Source organism: Physeter macrocephalus, chromosome 12 (genome assembly GCF_002837175.3).
Source record: "Physeter macrocephalus isolate SW-GA chromosome 12, ASM283717v5, whole genome shotgun sequence".
NCBI classification, from domain to species: Eukaryota; Metazoa; Chordata; class Mammalia; order Artiodactyla; family Physeteridae; genus Physeter; species Physeter macrocephalus.
The window spans coordinates 51,789,094-51,807,781 of NC_041225.1; the positions used below are offsets into that span (position 1 = coordinate 51,789,094).

At 37.8% G+C, this 18,688-nt stretch overlaps 1 pseudogene; it reads right to left on the reverse strand.

Annotated features, from left to right (window-relative positions):
* Positions 1 to 5,515: 5,515 nt before the first annotated feature.
* On the reverse strand, positions 5,516 to 6,201 carry LOC102994190 (GTP-binding nuclear protein Ran-like; annotated as a pseudogene).
* Between the last annotated feature and the right edge of the window lie 12,487 nt (positions 6,202 to 18,688).

The following is an 18,688-nucleotide window of genomic DNA, read 5'->3' on the forward strand; positions in this document are numbered from 1 at the left end:
ATTCTAACTTCAGGTAAAATTATACCACTTCATGAACATTTTATGAACTTTTCAATGGTATACATCTTTTTCTCCCTGTCTAACTTTTGTGGTTATTCTCCCTGTCCAATTTTACAACTGTTATAAACCATGTTTATTCTTTCTTTTGAAATTTATTTATTTTATTTATTTTATTTTGGCTGTGTTTGGTCTTCATTGCTGTGCATGGACTTACTCTAGTTGCGTCGAGTGAGGGCTACTTTTTGTTTTGGTATGTGGGTTTCTCATTACGGTGGTTTCTTTTGTTGTAGCACTTGGGCTCAGTAGTTGTGGCTCATGGGCTTAGTTGCTCTGCGGCATGTGGGATCTTCCCGGACCAGGGCTCAAACCCATGCCCCTGCATTGGCAGGCAGATTCTTAACCACTGCACCACCAGGGAAACCCCAGCCATGTTTAATCTTACTATTATTTTTGTTTAAACAATTAATTGTCTTTTAAAATATATTTAAAGAATATATTTTATATATTTATATATATATTATATATATTATATAATATGTATTATATATATAAATATATATATAATATATATATTTATATAAGAATAATATAGTTTCCCATTTTATTGCCATTTTTAGTGCTCTTTATTCCTTGTGTAGATCTTTATTTCCATTTGGTATCATTTTCTTTCTGCCTGAAGGACTTTTTAAAAAAACATTTATTGTAGAAATGATCTGCTGGTGACGAATTCTTTCAGTTTTCTGCATGTCTTTATTTTATCTTCTTTTTTGAAAGAAATTTTCACTAGGTACAGAGTTTTAGATTGACAGATATTGTTTCACTGAGTTTTTGCTTGCATTTTTTCCAGACAGGAAATCAGTTCTCATTCTTATTTTTTGTCTCTGGATGTAATACAACCTTTTTTCCCTCTGACTAATATTTTTTCTTTATCATTGATTTTGAGCAGTTTAATTATGACATACCTTGGCATATTTTCTTCAGTTTCTTGTGCTTGGGGTTTCTAAAATTCTTGGCTCTATGGGTTTATAGTTTTCAGCAAATTTTAAAGAATTGTAGCCATTATTTTTTTCAAGCATTTTTTTCCACCACCTCCATCATCCCCCAAACCCAGAGACTCCGATTATACATATATTAGGGCTGCTTGATTTTGTCCCATACTTCATGGAGGCATTGTTCATGGAAAAAGCTTCTCTTTAGTTCATTTTGGGTAGTTTTATTGCTACATATTTAATTTCATTAATCTTTTTTTCTTCAGTGTCTAACCTGCTCTTAATCTTATACAGTCTATTTTCGTTTCACATGTTACATTTTCACCTTTAAAGGTTTGATTTGGATCTCTTTCTCTCTTTCTCCTCTCTACTTAAATCTCTGAATGTATGATATATAGCTGTAATAACTGTTTTAATGTCCTTGTTTTCTAATTTCAACATACGTATCAATTTTGAGTCATTTTTGATTTATTACATTTAAAAATTTATTTTCCCTGTTGTTTTTTTGGTCTGGTAATTTGTTACTGGATTCCACCTGTTGTAAATGCTATGTTGTTTGGTGTTTATAGAAATAATTTTATTTTTAATTTAGAAAAAATACTTTTTCTTTTTCTTTTTTAAAGACTAGTCCTTTGTTTTATTAATTAATTAATTTATTTTTGCTGTGTTGGGTCTTCGTTTCTGTGTGAGGGCTTTCTCTAGTTGTGGCAAGCGGGGGCCTCTCACCATCGCGGCCTCTCTTGTTGTGGAGCACAGGCTCCAGACGCTCGGGCTCAGCAGTTGTGGCTCACAGGCCCAGTTGCTCCGCAGCATGTGGGATCCTCCCAGAGCAGGGCTCGAACCCGCGTCCCCTGCATTAGCAGGCAGATTCTCAACGACTGCGCCACCAGGGAAGCCCCAGAAAAAATACTTTTTTATTACTATAAATATTCTTGTATTTTGTTCTGGAATACATTTAAGTTATTTAGAAGGGTTTGGTTTCTTCAGCTCTTGCATTTACCTATGATTTGTTAGGTGTAACTGTAGCAGTGCTCAGTCTAAGGAGAATTACTCCACTAATAATACAAGACCCCTCTTTGTAGTCTACCCAAAACTCAGTGAATCATGAGGGTTTTCATTTTGGCTGGTGGGAACAGACACTATACCTGGCCTTGTGTGAGTGTTGGGCATTATCACCTCTAATCCTTTTGTGTGACTCTACTCAGCTTCAGGAAGTTTCCTCACATACACTTGCTGATTATTACTTAGCTGAACACTGAGGGGTCCCTTTGCCAGCTTAGGAATTCTTTCTCTCTATATCCTTCTTCTCTTTGGTGCACTGTCCTAAGAACCTTCTTCACAGACTTTTACCTCTATCTCCTCAAGTTACAAGGTACACTCTGCTCTGCTTAGATTCCCTCTACCTGCACCATGATTTGAAACTTTCTTAAGGAAGTAAACTAGAGCAACTATAGATATCACCTTACTTGTTTTCTGTCTTTCAATGATCACTGTCCTTTATTGCCTGATATCCCATGTCATGAAAACAATTTAAAAAATATTTTGTCATTTTTCTTGTTTCAGGCTGATGTGTACATCTGGCCAGAAGCAGAAATTTTCAGTTGTCTTGAAATCTTAGTTAAATACTGTATGGATTTTTTTTTCAACTTCTCTATGCTTATATCAAATCTCCCAAATAAGACAGTAAACTCCTCTAGGACAGGGGATTCATCTTAAACTTGGGCATGTTCCCTGTAACACTGTGTAGTTTGCTGTAAATTTTAAAAGTTACTGGTACAAGGGTAATGACTGCATAGGAATTATTTGCAACAATCTTTCTGTCCTTGTCTATCACACGATATTTCATAATGTCATCTGGAGTTTATTGTTATCTGTGCTCCTCTGAAGGAAGAGGAGGGCTGAGTCAGTCTGGCTTTGAGTGAAAGTAGGAGTTACAGGACCTGAGACCCTGGGTTGTAAATGAAATTTACAACCGGGTAGAAAAGTTAAAGACCAAACGTTAAGTGAAAGTCAGGTAAAGGAAATACAGAGGAGCCCAGTGACTGGGGTTCCAGGGAGGAGCCAAGAGTATGGAATCTGGGAACAAGGATAAAGGGGGAAAAAAGCAGTCCTGCAAATATCCTGAGGTATGTGCTGGATGATATCCATTTGAACATTTAAAAAAAATCACCTGGCATAGAAATGGTAAAAAGGTGAGTGAATCTGGCATAAAGAGACAGAAGTTTGATGGAAAACTCACTTGATGCACATTAACTCTAACCGGTTCCTCTCCCAATTCTGTTAGTGTGGCTCTAATCGCTACATTAGCTTTATAAACCCTGCCATCCTGCTTATTCAGAGAGGTTTCCTGGCTTTGTTGCTTTATAACTAAGATATTTGTAAACATAATAAACACTCCCACAAAACATCCGTCTCAAAATTGGTTCACTTTCTTCATAAAGGAGCCAGAAATTCTGATATGATCACAGTAAAAAGATCATGCTGTTTGTTATACTAAGGGCATTTCATTACCTTAGCAAGTGTTTTAAATGAATAATAAATTTAAAACCCAAATAGAGTATTATAAGGTAATATCTCAAAACATTTCAGAATTATTTGCTCTTTGTTCAGATACTATAGCTTCTAGGTAGAGCAGTGTCTGATAGGCCTTACTCAATATAACCATAAATTTCTGTGGTTTCTACCCACCCATCAGATTCCATAAAAGCCAGATAAAAATTCCTGAAGATCATTTAAAATAATAATAGAGCTATGTCCTGGCGCTATGATGAAGACCATGCAATATATTATCACATTTAATACTTGAAATAATGCTATGAAGTAGGTATTGTTATTATTTCCATTTACTAGAGGAAAATCCAGTATAGAGAGTTTAAGTAACTTGTCCTAAGTTGCTAGTTTTCAGGAAGATCAACATCAGATCTGTTTGATTTCGAATTTCTTAATCACTGTTATGCATGATTTTCTCTCATTCTCTCTTTTGTCTCTTTTTCGGAGGGAAGGGCTGAGCTACAAATTCAACAGGCTTTACATAATACCAATTTATCATTATCTCACTTAGTCAAAAGGTGCTATAGACTTAATGTTTTTGTCCCCCCAAATACATGTGTTGAAACCTAATCCCTAGTGTGATGGTACTTGGAAGTGAGGCTTTGGGGAGGTGATTAGGTTATGAGGATAGAGCCCTCATGAATGGAATTCGTGTCCTTATAAAAGAGACCCCCATCAACCATGTGAGGACATAGTGAGAAGATGGTTGTCTATGAACCAAGAAGTGGGCTCCCATTAGACACCAAAACTGCTGCCACCCTGATCTTCTTCCCAGTTTCTCAGAGCTATGAGAAATGTCTGTTGTTTAGGCCACCTAGGCTCTGAGGCTCTGGTATTTTATATTTTTTTATAGCAGCTCAAATAGATCCAAGGCCATTCTAGAATATGTTCTTGGAATTCATCAAAAGGCCCTGACTTCTTTGTAATTAAAGGGTTTGCTTGAATTAGGAGTCTCTCTTCCACTCTCTGCTACTACCTTAAAAACGTATTTCAGGATAAAATGGCACTGTCTACCCATAAAAATTCATAAAACACAATAGGTTTTCTATATTTTTGCTACTGTAAAATTCAGATTAACTTTCCTTTTACTGGAACTCAATGCAAACCAAATATTCATGGTTTATTGGGAGGGAGAGAATTTATCTGGAGGTTGTGGGCATTCCCTCACAATGACTGATGGGGGGCAGCAGAGGGCTTTCCAAGTGAGCATGGCTGAGGCCAGATGAGAAAAGCTTTCCTTGGGTGTGTTGGGAGTGGGAATAGAGAGAAGGGTGAGCAGTGGTGGAAAGCGTTATCAGAAATCGTGAAAGGCAGGAGAAAAAGGAATCAAGTCATGGGTGTAGCTAGGCCAGGTAGGAGAGAGTCAGAGAAATTTAGAATTAGAGTTGAAGATAACAACCAGTTAAACAGACAAAACCCCACCTGCAGCGCTTTCTGTCTATTCCTATCCAGCTTCAAGCTATGAAGAACTATAATTACAGATTTTAAAAATCTTAGGTGGTACCAGTCACAATCTTATATACTTTATATTTGTTGATTATTTTTATTACATTTATTTGTTATATTTGTTACATTTATATTTATTATTTAATTCTCATGAAAATATCATAAATTCTTTTTTTAATTTGAAATACAACTTTATTCTGATTCTAAATGAAAAGGAATGGGAATGACAGTAAAAAACAAGATTCTACCACTGAATATAGTGATGTGACTGTAACAGTCTTATATTAGAAACTCAAGGAGGAAACAACTGTGTTGCGAAACAGCTAAATATGCAGGTCCAAAAAATGAAGGTTTTTTTTTTTAACTGCCACATTCACTCCAAAGCCCATTCATCTCCTTTAGCATCCCAAAGATTAAGCACATGTTCTGCTTAGCTATATAATAAAGTGGCAAACACGCTGCACCACTGACATCACAGGACAGTTGCCTATAAGACTAGACTTCTGACTCTGGGCTCCAGCTTCACTTTCTCACGTGTCATCATCTTCATCTGGGAGAGCAGTTGTCTGAGCAGCCTCTAGATCATGCTTATACTGCACTGCCAAGGCTGGGTCCATGACCACCTCTGGTGGGGTGAGAGCAGGCATGGCGATGAACTCCAAGTTAGGGTCTCTGATCAGTTTTATAGCAAGCCAGAGGAAGGGCTTTTCAAAGTTGTAGTTACTTTTGACAGAAATGTCATAGTACTGAAGATTCTTCTTTCGGTGGAAGACAAATGACTTTGCCTTAACCTTTCTGTCCTTAATATCCACTTTGTTGCCATACAACATGATGGGGGTGTTTTCACACACTCGTACCAGATCTCTATGCCAGTTAGGCACGTTCTTGTAACTCTCTATGTTACATCAAACATTATAATGGCACACTGAGCTTGGATATAATAGCCATCTCTCAGTCCACCAAATTTCTTCTGACCAGCTGTATCCCATACATTGAACTTAACACGTCCTTTGTTGGTATGGAACACAGGGGGATGGACCGCAACACTCAAGGTAGCTATATACTTCTCAGATTCACTAGTCAGATGATGTTTCACGAATGTATCAATAGTTTTTCCAGTACCACCATCACCAACCAATACAAGTTTGAACTGAACTTAGGGTTCTTCTTGGGCAGCCATTGTGATGTTACTTCCAGAAGCATCTCTGTGCCCTTCTGACTGAGCTCATAAGTTCTTACAAAAATCCTATGGTGGGGATTATCCAAATATTACAAAAAAAGAAACTAAGCAAGTGCAGAAAATTTGGGGTTAGATCTTAAGGCTAATCTAATCTCAGATCATAGGCTTTCTCCGTTAAATTCTCAACAAAGTGACAGTTTTCTTCCAGTAAAAGATTATTTCTGCACCCAGGAAATTTGAAGAAAATCAATGCAGCGGTATTTTAAAAATTCCAAGTTCCCTTTATAAATCTATTTTTTGTCTAAGCAATATTATTTATTTTTATTTTTTTTAACATCTTTATAAGCAGTATTCTTTAGAATGCACTCATTGGAATGAAAATCTTTCCTTGGAGATTTGTAGTTCTTTGGGATACCATTCAAATAATTTAATTATCAAATTATCTGAGGGTAATAAGAGAATAGTAGGTATTAGACTAGGGACTCCCTCAGTTGCAGAGGTGTATGGGACCTTGAGGGCTTCAGTTACTTATAGAATTGACACTTCCTCTCAGAAGCTGTTATATTACCACATAAGCTTGATTTATGCAAAATTTAGATAAAAAAATGAAGCAGCCATTATATGTGCTCAGATTATTATGAGGCTGCAATAATTTATATACATTGGTTGGTATTTAAAAATTCTAACATGATTTAGAAATTAATATTTAGAAGTTGGTTTGCCAGCATAATTCTAGAGGAGGGGCCAGAACTGTGGAACCAGTATTCTCTCATGATTCTATTAAAATAGTGAAATCAGCAAAATTCTACAAGAGCAAAAGAAAAAGGTGATCCTAGCATTGGTATAACAGAATGCCCTTCAAGATTCTCTACCTCATCTCAGAATAGCCTGCAAAAAAAGGAAAAATACATAAATAAAAGGATATATAGGGCAACCAATAACAGAATATTGTTTTCTCTTATATTGCGTAGATGTGTCCATTTTATGCATGTATTGTAGAACTATGCCTAGGCTAGTAGGCATAGTTACATACCTATGAAATTAAGGCTATGTAAAATTATTGGATAGAATCTTTAAACTTTGAGATTCTCAGATGGTCTTCATGATTCCTGCTTGCTGATATTCATGCTTTTGTGCATTCCCCTGCTCTGAGTATGGATGGACTTGTGACTTGCTTCTAACCAATAGGATGTGGCAAAAGGAATGTACTGTGACTTGCATGATTATGCTACATTATTTAAGAATCTGTTTTGCTAGAGAATTTCCTTATTAACTGAGATAATAAATATGTGATTTTTTAGGCTGCCAAGTTTGTAGTAATTTGTTATTCAATGGTATATCTAATGTATACTCCATCTAGCTAATCTTAGCCTTACCTCTGATTACTCTCTCATATCACTTTGTTTAAATCTTTAAAAAAAATTCACATAATTGTTTACTTTTAATTATCTATCTCCTTTCCCCTAAATCTCTTACTAATTTTGTAACCTCTGACAAGTCACTTGAATTCTCTGAAGCTCAGTTTCTCCATCTATAAACTGAGTTTAATCATACCTATGCCCTCAAGGTTGTGAGGGTTAACTAGGCTTGTGTTTGAAAGAAGCCCTGTATGATGTTTTAACTCCTGTCTTTTCAGACTCTTTCTAGATAGCATTAACTTTAATCATGACTCATTCTGTATGCCCTAGATTTTGATGCATATCAGGCCCTAAAATCTTGGCTTACTCCTTGGATTCTTGTCTTCTGGTCTATCTGGCTCTCTGAGTGGACAACAATGCTTGTTTATCTCTGACTGCTTTGTTTTAGCTCATAAGCTGAGCTTATTACACAAGAAGGGTGGTGGTGGCCAACAGTCTACAACAAATGAGAATTTCAAAGCTGGGGTTTTAAAAAAATACTTTGGTGCTCTTGGAATAGGGTGGTCGCACCCGGCCAATTCCACTACCCTCTTCCTACTAGATAAACAAAACATGAAATTTCTCTTCCTGTAGCATTGAGTCCACTGGGAAAAACATGAACACACTGTGCTTTTAATTAGCTGGAGAATGAATTCCGAGCCTGGGCTGTTTAAAAAAGTTGCGAGCAGATTCTCAGCACCTACAAAATGGTAACAAGTCTCCTGGATAATTGTGGTGGCTTATCTGAACATGAGTTCCTTACAGTCCCCCAAAACTACCAATGCCTTCAGGGCCTCCATAAATAAGTGCCTGGTTTGTAAGTTTGTATCTTCTGATATAAATCCCATGCTTTGTTACCCTAGCCCTCTGAAAAAATTGTATGTGAATGAAATGTCACAGAATTATAGAAAGAAACTTAGCAATAATGTAGCTAGCATTTTTGAATACTGTACTCTCTGCTGTGCAGAGTGCTTGATACAGTGTCTCATTTAATGTGATCCGACTCACTCATTGTACAGATGGAAAAATCTAAACAATTTGGTTAATTGGCAACTTGCATTTATAGCATGTGCTCTACTTCATCATAGTGCTTATATATGAACAACTGAGTACATAAATTACATTTACATGGCAGTTTGAAAGTAGGCAGTATAATATAATGGTTAGCATCCTTGGCCTTTGGGTGATACAGATTGGGGTGATGCAGACCAGAATCCTGGTCTGCTGTCTCCAGCTGTGTGATATAGGATGAGTTACTTAACCTCTCTGAACCACTATTTCTCCATCTGTATCATGGAGATTATAATGCTACATCAGCTTGTTACATGAATTAGATAAAATTAAGAATGTGAATGTAAAATTAAGAATCTAAGTGATTGTGTAGTAAAGTGTGCAGTAAATGATAGCTATTATTATGAAGTACTTTCATATCAATTAAACTTCATGTAAGAGATTATTACTATTATTATCATAATCTACATTTTATCTTTTAATATTATCTTATTATTTTACACTTTTTGCAAATAAGAAAATGAAGTCATAGAAAAGAGAGGTAAATGCTGGTCAGGTGTTCTGTGATATTAGGCAAGAGCTGAGACTCAGATTGAGATGTACAGACTTCAGCTCTCAAGCTGTTTCCTATTCTGCAATGCTGTTTCTTTACAGTAAGTGCTCTTTCCATTCAGCTGAGAACTTAGCTCCCTGATTAGGCTATAACTCCTTGAGGGCAGGAATTTTGTATCTCCAGGGAAACCAACACATAGGCCTTCAATAGATATGTTTAGTTTATAAAAACAAGTTAACACACAATTCTAAGGAATATGAATTCTTAGTACAAGATAAGTCACTTGTCCCTCAAACTGAATCTCAAAGGCAAAAGCAAGGCATTTATCACAGAAGGACAAAGTGCAGCATGAACTACCCAGAGATCCAGGACAGGGCATCATTGCTGGGTAATTACTTTGTAGAGGTAACTATATAGGCCATATTTCCATATATTAGCCTAAGGCGATGTGTGTGTGTGTATATGTATAAAAGCCACATTTTTCCTCCTTTCTGCCCCCACCCCCCCAGCACAGTTTCAGAATTTGGTGTTCATAAGGATATAGGGCTTAATTGATTAATTACTTCACCTAATGGGTATTTATTGAGCTTCTAATATGTGTCAGACTCTGTATTAGACCCTGAGGACACAAAAGTCAGTAAAGCTGAGTCTTTCCTTATGGAACTCATAGTAGGGAAGAAAGGTGAAATGTTAACTAGAAAAACATATTTGTGGTAACCTACTATTGAGATCGAGGTAAGCTCAAGCTGTTCTTAGAACACATGGCAGGGAGATTCTGATTAGGACCGGGAGGATCAAAGAAAACTACTTGGAAGGAATGATAAGTGAGCTAAGTCTCAGAGGAGTTAACCTGAATAGGAAGGAAAGGTGTCTATTAAATACCACATTCTCAAAGACATGGAGATTTGAATCATCAGGGGCAGTTCTGGGAAATACAGGTGATTCAGAGCATAACTCAGAGGGAGAGGGCCAAGGCCATAAATATAACTGGTGAAGTAATCATGGGCAGATCTTGAAGACCTTATAAAGCACTTGAAGGATTTTGGACAATAGTTTAAGGCATTTAGAAACCATTAACGCTTTAAGCAAGGGGGTGACATAATAATATTTGGAAAGATGACCCTAATCATTTGTGCAGAATAAGACTCATGGGCTGATGCTGGTGGAAGGAGAACCTTTAGGAGGCTGTGGAAGTAAACCAAGTGAGAAGTCGTAGCAAGGACCTGGTCACCAAAATATAGGGCAGAGGAAGGAGAGGAGGACGCTGCAGACGACATCCAGACTTCGATGCTGGTGACTGGGGAACGGTGGTATAATTCACTAAGGAGTAATGAGAAACAGACTTTAGTGGGCCATAGGGAGCGCTTGGTTGTGTGGGTGTCATAAGAAGGGAAAGGGGAAGAATGGATAAGGATATTGGAGGGAAGCAGTGGTATCACTGAAGCCTGAGCTGGAGAAAATAATGATGTTAGGGGATAATTTATCGCAGCAAATAGAGAGAGAGAAAGAGAGAGGTGGAAGAGAAGGTAAAATAAGGACTAAAAAGTGTTAATTGGATTTAACAAATGTCAGTCACTAGTGACCATGGTAAGAACAGTTTCAGAGAAGAGCAGGAAGCCAAGAAAAGATGGTTATATATTTTTATTTGGAGGGAAAAAAGCCTAAGGATGGCATGGAAGTCATATTAAAGTTTTCTTCCCTCTGGGAACATGGTAGGATTTCATTTTCTCACACCCTTTGAAGTTAGAGCTATGTGACTTGGTATTGCTAATGAAATGTAAGCAGATGTGACATTGTCACTTTGGGGTGGAAATGAGCTGGTGTGTAGTTTTCTACCTTTCTTTTCCTGTCTCAGAGATCTGGAAAGCATGTGTCAAGATAAATTTCCCATTAGTCTGCTTGAAAGACTACAATGAACACAGCATCCCAGGTGACCCACATTGAGTGTGTAACATGAGCCAAAGTTCAGTTAATGTTGATTTCTCTATCTCTTGCATTTTGCATTGCATCTCAGCTTTGTATCCACCAATTTCCTTTTTTCTCTTTAGAGTTATTTACTCTTATAATATAGAAAGTGTACTATGTGACCCACATGTTCAAGTACCCAGAACAGATTGGCTAGAGGCTCTGTGTCCCAGTTCCAAATTCCCATAAGAAAGAATTTGATTGGCCAAGCTTGGGTCAGGTGATCACTTCTGGCTCTAATAAGCTTTACCACAATATGGAAGGGGAAGGGCTATGTCATGATGCATAAGTTGTGATGGGAGCACAACTCACTTCATGAGAAGAGGTATGGCATAATAGATGGTATCTTTGACATCTCCAGTACAGTTATGAGACTTCAGTGACTGTATCTTGTGGAATGAAAGGCACTGGCTCACTTCAAATAGGGTAGATGCAGTCTATAACCGTATCTAACCAAGGGTCAAAGAGGAAGTTCCCATACTTTCAGCACCAATGTTCGATGCCCAGTATTTTGGGTGGGGTGTGGGTGGGAGTTGGAGGAAGCTATAAATCTCTCTCTGTCATATGCAAAACCATCAGGCCAGAGGGCCAATGGCTCCAACAAGAAACAAAGGTGTAACTCGTAAGTAGGAGGCTTCAGACCAGCACTGGCAATGGCTGCACTTGAACATAAGAGGAAACATACCATAAAATATCATTATTCTCATCTGAGGGCAAATTATTGACTTATTGGGGAAGAGGTATTCAGTAGATGGCAGATCCCCAAATCAAAAGGTCTTTAATCCAAGCAGCTGTGAATGATGCTGGGGATAGCTTATTGTAAGGCCACTATTAACTTTAAACGAGTATGATTTCTCCATTTCATAATATCAAATTTCTTGCTTGGTTAAAAAGCTAAGTGAAACAAATCTTTTCATAAAACTTTCCTTTAGTGTATTGTGGCTGACAAACTTGCAAGTAGGCAGTTTGTGAAAGATGATGGGGTTTCTGGTGGAGATATTTTCTGAGATTCCAAGTGTGATCTTGGACCAACAGAAATATGATGAACTTGGAAAGTAACTGGAATCCTTAGTTCTCCATGTATTTCTAATGCTAGAGTTTTGTTGCCATTTGTACAACTGGACAACTTTTTATTTGCCTTAATAAGGGGATACCATGAAGGGAAAAAAAGTGAAACTCTCACCAGTGTTAGAAACTCTGGAAACTCTCACCTGATGTTGTGAAATCCTAGCTTCTTCTTCCAAGCCAGTCAGGAGCAGAATTAATTTGCCTCTGATATTCTTGTGGCCATAATCAGCACAGCAGGCATAGGATAAAACTGAAGTGGGCAGCGGACTATTTCCCTCCTCAGAGCTCCATCTTCACATGATGGGACTCAGCTCTATTTCTGGCCTCTCAGCCATTGATCCTGCCTGAAATCTGAACTCATGGCTTCTGCTCATAACCACTCTTAGCAGGGTATATGCTCAGTGGCTTGTTGATTAACAATAGAGGAGAGTAAATGTCTTTCTAAGTTTATGGTAATGATTGCCTTCTACTGGGTAGGACTCACTTCTGACCTAGACCTAAAGTATTTGCCCAGTAGTATCTTGCTGTTTTCCAGGCATGATACCTGAGGCTACAGTCTGGTTTACATTTTTTATGAAATCCAATCAATATAATATATTTGGAGGTTGGCAGGGGCTACAAAAGTTAATGGAAGGATTTTAAGCTTCAGACAGTCATAAATGCCAGATAAACCCAAGCTTCTACTTGACTATGCTATGATTGGGAGTTAGTACCTGCTGAGTGTTTCCTTGGAAAGCAGCCCATCTAAAGCAGATCAACCATGTGGACCTGAGGCACAGTAATTGGAGAAGTCCTGGACTCTCTCCCAGGAATGCCTTTAGTGTTATCTTTTGCCATTTTAGTTATTGTTTTTCTGAACTATCATATATATATGTATCATATATATTTTTATAAATAAATAAATAAATAAAATTGTATAAAAGTGGAACTTTTCCTTCCACCGAAGATGCAACCTCCTGGAGGGAAAGGAGCATGATTTTTATTTCTAGGGTCATCTACAATGCCTAGTAGAGTGTCTTGAAAGGATGCAGATAACAAGATGCCTGTGAGAGATTCTCTGAGGCAGACTTTTACTTGGTTTCAAAATGCTGTTGTTTTTTGTCTATATTTGATATGATTATTTAATTGGCTCCAGCTCATTGTCCTGCTTTGGTCTCTAAATAGTGTGGTGTGTATGACTGTTTATATGGCCTTATAGGCTCAATATCTAAATGACTGAGATAATTGCATTTCAGAGCTTCATTTTACAGATACATAAATTGAGACCCTGGGTAGAGTGAAATCAAAACCCAGGTTTTCTTATTTTCGTGTGTTTGCCTTTTCCATGCCCTTGAACCCATTGCCTTGCTCTGCCTTCATTTCTTCATGATCTCTTGTTACATGTCCAGCTTTGATCTTGACTCAGGCTTGACCTGGGATGGAATCCCTGACTCTCCCTTGACTTACTCTTGTCCTTTAAACCTGGCCTTTACCTTTGTTCACCTTTTCTAGATTTCTAGCTATTTTCTTCCTCTGCTATGCCCTGAGTTTAGTCTGACACTGGGGATCTGCATATATCCATGAGCCGTTATCGTCTGAAAACACACACCCCAAGGCTTTAACACAAGGAGAATCAGGAGGGCTGCTGAGCAAGGTTAGAAATGCCTTGCACCTGCCTGGAGTTGAGCAGGTGGAATGGTGACCAGCAAGGCTGCAAATCACCAGGCTGCAACCAGCCCTAGGGCCTCTGAGGAAAGTTATAACTTAAAAAAGCATTAGAAGCCCTGAGGCCAGCTGTCTGTTCTTAAAGTACTCCAGGGGTGCTTTTAGTATTTTAGAAGAAGGGAGAATTTTCTAGGAGGGAATAAGTTTGCCACTCACAGATGGAAGCAATTCTCTAAAGCAAACCCGGGAAAACATTCCGGTGATTTATCAGCTTAATAGCAGCTTCCTTCTCTCAGCAGAATTCGGAGAGGCTGAATGAGACTTTGACTTCTAATTTAGGGAATACAGTATGTACAATGCTTAGTTTTAGTGAAATGAAAAAAATGGAGCTATGTATTATCATTGTTGCTGTTATTATTATTATTTATTGAAAAGTATTTAAAGAATAGTTATTTACCATGAGAGTCATGTAAGGCCAACTTTTCATTGAGAAGAGACCTAAGTAATTTCAATAGCCAAACCCTGGGCTGCTTTTAGCATCCAAAACAGCAACCTTCCTAAAAAGCATTCATCTCTGTCAGATTAGTTTATCAGATCAGCTGGCAAAGAGCTAATCTGGCCTGCTTCTTGCTACTCCAGGCAGCTTAGAGGCAAAACTGAGACTAGGAGAAGACTAGGTGGACTTGGTTAAAGGTGGAGTTTATTGAAGTTTCTTTGTGATGAAGGGGAGGAATTCTTCTCTAAAAGAAAAAGTGGGGCTCTGGGCTACTGGACTAACTTGACCAGACTGGTCAATTCAATTCAAATAAATGCTCCAATTGGTCACACAGGTTGTAAATAACCAGGAAATGTAGGCAAAATAGTTTAAAATTTGTGCTTGTTAAGATTATCTGGAACACTTGATCTTGAAGTCTGATTCTATCAAAATAACGAAATGTAACTCATAGAATTATAAATGGGACTCACTGAAATGCGTTCATTTGCCTGTCTGCCAGTTATTTCTTGTTTACCTTTTAGGTGGGGAGAGGGGAAGAAGCATCAACCTGCAATTGTTAAAAGCATACTGGAATTTCAAAAAGCCATGACTCTTAAATTCTCTCCATCTTCTCTTTCAGTGACTCCTTATCATCTTAATTTCATGGGTCAGATGTTAGGATGAGCCTGAATTGCAGGTGCTACTGAGAAGGAAATGGCTAAATGAATAATATTTTTTACTGCTTAATATTTATTGAATCCATCTATTTCTAATTACAATATTGTGTTTCATTTCCTACAAGACTGCTTTTGCACGTGGAGTGAGATGACTTGTAACATATACTGCCATTATTATCAGGGACTTCTTACAGTTATCACTGTTGATTTAAAATCTTAGCAAACTACAGTACACAGAAATCTGAAATAAAATGAGCATCTGGTGACAATGTACCTCTCTCCTTGATTGAAAAAGTTCCCTATGAAATTTAGTGTTATTCATAGCATATACCTTCATTTGCTGCTAAACGGAGACACACAAAAATATATCACATTTTAATGGTAGAAATGTGAAATCTTATAGCATGTACTGTGTTGTGTGTGTGTGTGTGTGTGTGTGTATGTGTGTGTGTGTATGGGCACATAATACATTAAAACCCAGTACTCCACATATTATTTTAAGTAGATTTTTACTGGTAAATTGGGAAAGAAGAGTAAGAGGGATAGAGTGGGTGTGTGTGGTAGGCACTCAACATAGGTTTGCTGAGTTGAGTCAAATACTCTGGGTGCCTGAGACAGAGTGGCAGGGTGAAGGTCTGAGTTCCAAGGTCTGGGCTCTCCTGAGAAGTCGCAGAGAGGTTGGTTGGTTCCTTCTCAGTTCTCACATTCCTAATCTTTCACACTAGTGTATTTCTGACCTTCTTCATTCTCTGAGCAAGTCTTTAATGCTGTTCTTTGTCTGCTGACAACTTAAGAAAGCCCCCTGCAAAGGAAGAGTGAATCACTAATATGGGCAGAGATAAATTTTCCAAGAGGAAAAGGTGAGGAAAGAGAAGAGGAAAAGTGAATAAATAAGATACCTATTTCCCCTAATTTAATGAACAGGCACAGAGGAAAATTTAGCTGTACAAGTTTTTTTGGTTTTGAATAAGATTTAAATAAAAGCTTTCTAAACCAATAAAGACATATATAAAATTCCTGTTGTCCTCCTTTACAGGAACCTGAATCCTGACAGAAGAGACACATAACTGAAAATGAATTGCTCATTTTGGAGAAATACATTAATTGAATGTATTTGATGCTGTGTAGCCTACTCATTTATTTAAACAATGGCAAAAAGTATTTTAATACTTAGACACACACATGCACATAGACACACAGAATTTCATTATCATGTGACAGTTAGGTTGGTTTCCTTTTGTGTTGAAATGGTTGGAATCCAGGAAATCTCATCTAGTCCTTTTGTATCTTCTAGAATAAATTAAAGAAACTGGAATTGAGCTTCCTAAATGGAAGTCAAAGTAACCCAGTGTTACTCTTAGGGATAATGTCAACAATATCTAACACACAAAACATTGCCCTCTCCATTTGTTTCTTGTGATTCTATGGTAAAAGATATTGCTGAACTAGTAGTATTATATTTGTACATGCATTTATGTTTTATAAATCTGTTACCTAAAGGTAATGGATCCTAAATCTAGATTTCTATCCCTGACATTTTCCTAAGTTCTGGAAAGGTATTTCCAAATCCCAGATGGACATATTTCTAACTGTGGTAGATAAAAATTTTAGGATGGTCCCATGACCTTTGCCTGGGTGTACTCCAGTGACTATGTTACATTATATGGCAAAAGGTTGGTAAGCAGTTGGCTTTAAGATAAGGAGATTATCTAGGTGGGACTAATCAAATCACATGACCCCTTTAAAAGCAGAGGGTTTTTTCTAGCTCATAGCAGAAGAGAAGTCAGAGAGATCTGAAGCATGGGAAAGATTTGACACTCTATTGTCGGTTTGAAGATGGAGGAAACCAAGGAGCAGAGACCCCATAGTGGATGACCTGAATGAATTTGAAAGCAGATTTTTCCCCAGAGCCTCCAAGATAAGAAAAAGATAAGAAAAATCCTGGTGAATTCCTTAAATTTTCTCAGCAGAGAATCTAGTTAAGCCTGCCTGAACATCTGACCTACAGAGCTGTTGCCTTCTGTCTGAGGTTGGGGCCTGACCGTGGGCAAGGGGTGGACCGGGTTCAGACACGTCCCACCACATCTTGCATCGGGTAAGGCAGTAGCCATCCATGTCTTCCTGGGCTAGGAGCATCACAGTACACACAGATGACTGCGCGGAATCCTCTTGCCCACTTCTGAGTCGGGTCCTGAGAAGCATGGAGGTTGCAATCCTTTGAGGGTCTCCTCTCTGCCATTGGTTTGGGCCGTGGGATACAGGAAGAAGATATTGACTGTATTTATATATTATTTGCTAAATGGGATTCCTTCTATTTAACTTCTTTTACAACTGAAATTTAAACCAATGCTATTGTGTAGTATCAATCACCAGGAAAAAAATGTCAGTCAACAGTAATAGACCCATAACATCACTATAATTTGATATATAATTGGCCTATAATTTGGCCTATTTCATTTTTGGCACTCTGACATCACGACCATTGAGTTTAGGTGCTCATCCTTTCTGATGTAGGTCGCATTGTGTTGTGTTGTGTTCAAGTGGGTTTCAACTCAGTAAGTCCTGGATTGACTCTAACCTCAGAGTCTTCCTTGTGATCAGTTATGTGGTTGTGGAAGCAAAGGGGTTGGGCGGGAGTGGTGGAGGGAAATTGAATTTGGGTTGAGAAACAAGGAATCATATGCAGAACCAAGGAGTAGGTAGAACCCAAAAATACGAAGTTAGTAGTACAAAGAGCTGGAAAAACGACTTATATCAGGGGTCAGGCATTTGTGTGTAGCTTCCATTTCTGTCATTAGCATGCTGTGTTGGCTTTTTCAGAGCAGGTTTCTCAGAGTCTCAGTTTCTCTAGTTGTAAAATATCTGTTCTAAATAGGTCAGTGGTTGTGAGAACTGGAAAAAATCAACCCCTCTTGAGCTCTATCCACATGCCCTCGTACTTCAAAAGAAAACACTCTACACAGATACGGAATTTGGAGTTTTTAAATTTAATGGACACGTAGGCATGGAAGGCCTAATTCTTTGATACTTAGAGAACAGCCATTCTGAGGATGCCCTCTTTGAGAGTGATTAAAGTATTTGATGATTATATAATAATTGATTGTGCTCTCACACTTCAGAGCAGATTAAGTTTCTTTTTTTAATTGTTCTCAGTTTAATTGAGGTATAATTGGTATACATTATATTTTAGGCGCACAACATTATGATTCAATATTAGTAAATATTGTGAAATGATCACCACAAAAAATCTAGTTAACATCAGTCACCATACATAGTTACAAATTTTTTTCTTGTGATGAGAACTTTTCTTTTTCACAAATAGATCCAAGTACATATATAGAAAAAATTTTTTAACATCTTTATGGGAATATAATTGCTTTACAATGGTGTGTTAGTTTCTGCTGTATAACAAAGTGAATCAGCTATATGTATACGTATATCCCCAAATCCCCTCCCTCTTGCGTCTCCCTCCCACCCTCCCTAATCCACCCCTCTAGGTGCTCACAGAGCACCGAGCTGATCTCCTGTGCTATGCAGCAGCTTCCCACTAACTATTTTACATTTGGTAGTGTATATATGTCCATGTCACTCTCTCACTTCGTCCCAGCTTACACTTCCCCATCCCCGTGTCCTCAAGTCCATTCTCTATGTCTGTGTCTTTATTCCTGTCCTGCCCCTAGGTTCTTCAGAACCTTTTTTTTTTTTTGATTCCATATATATGTGTTACCATACG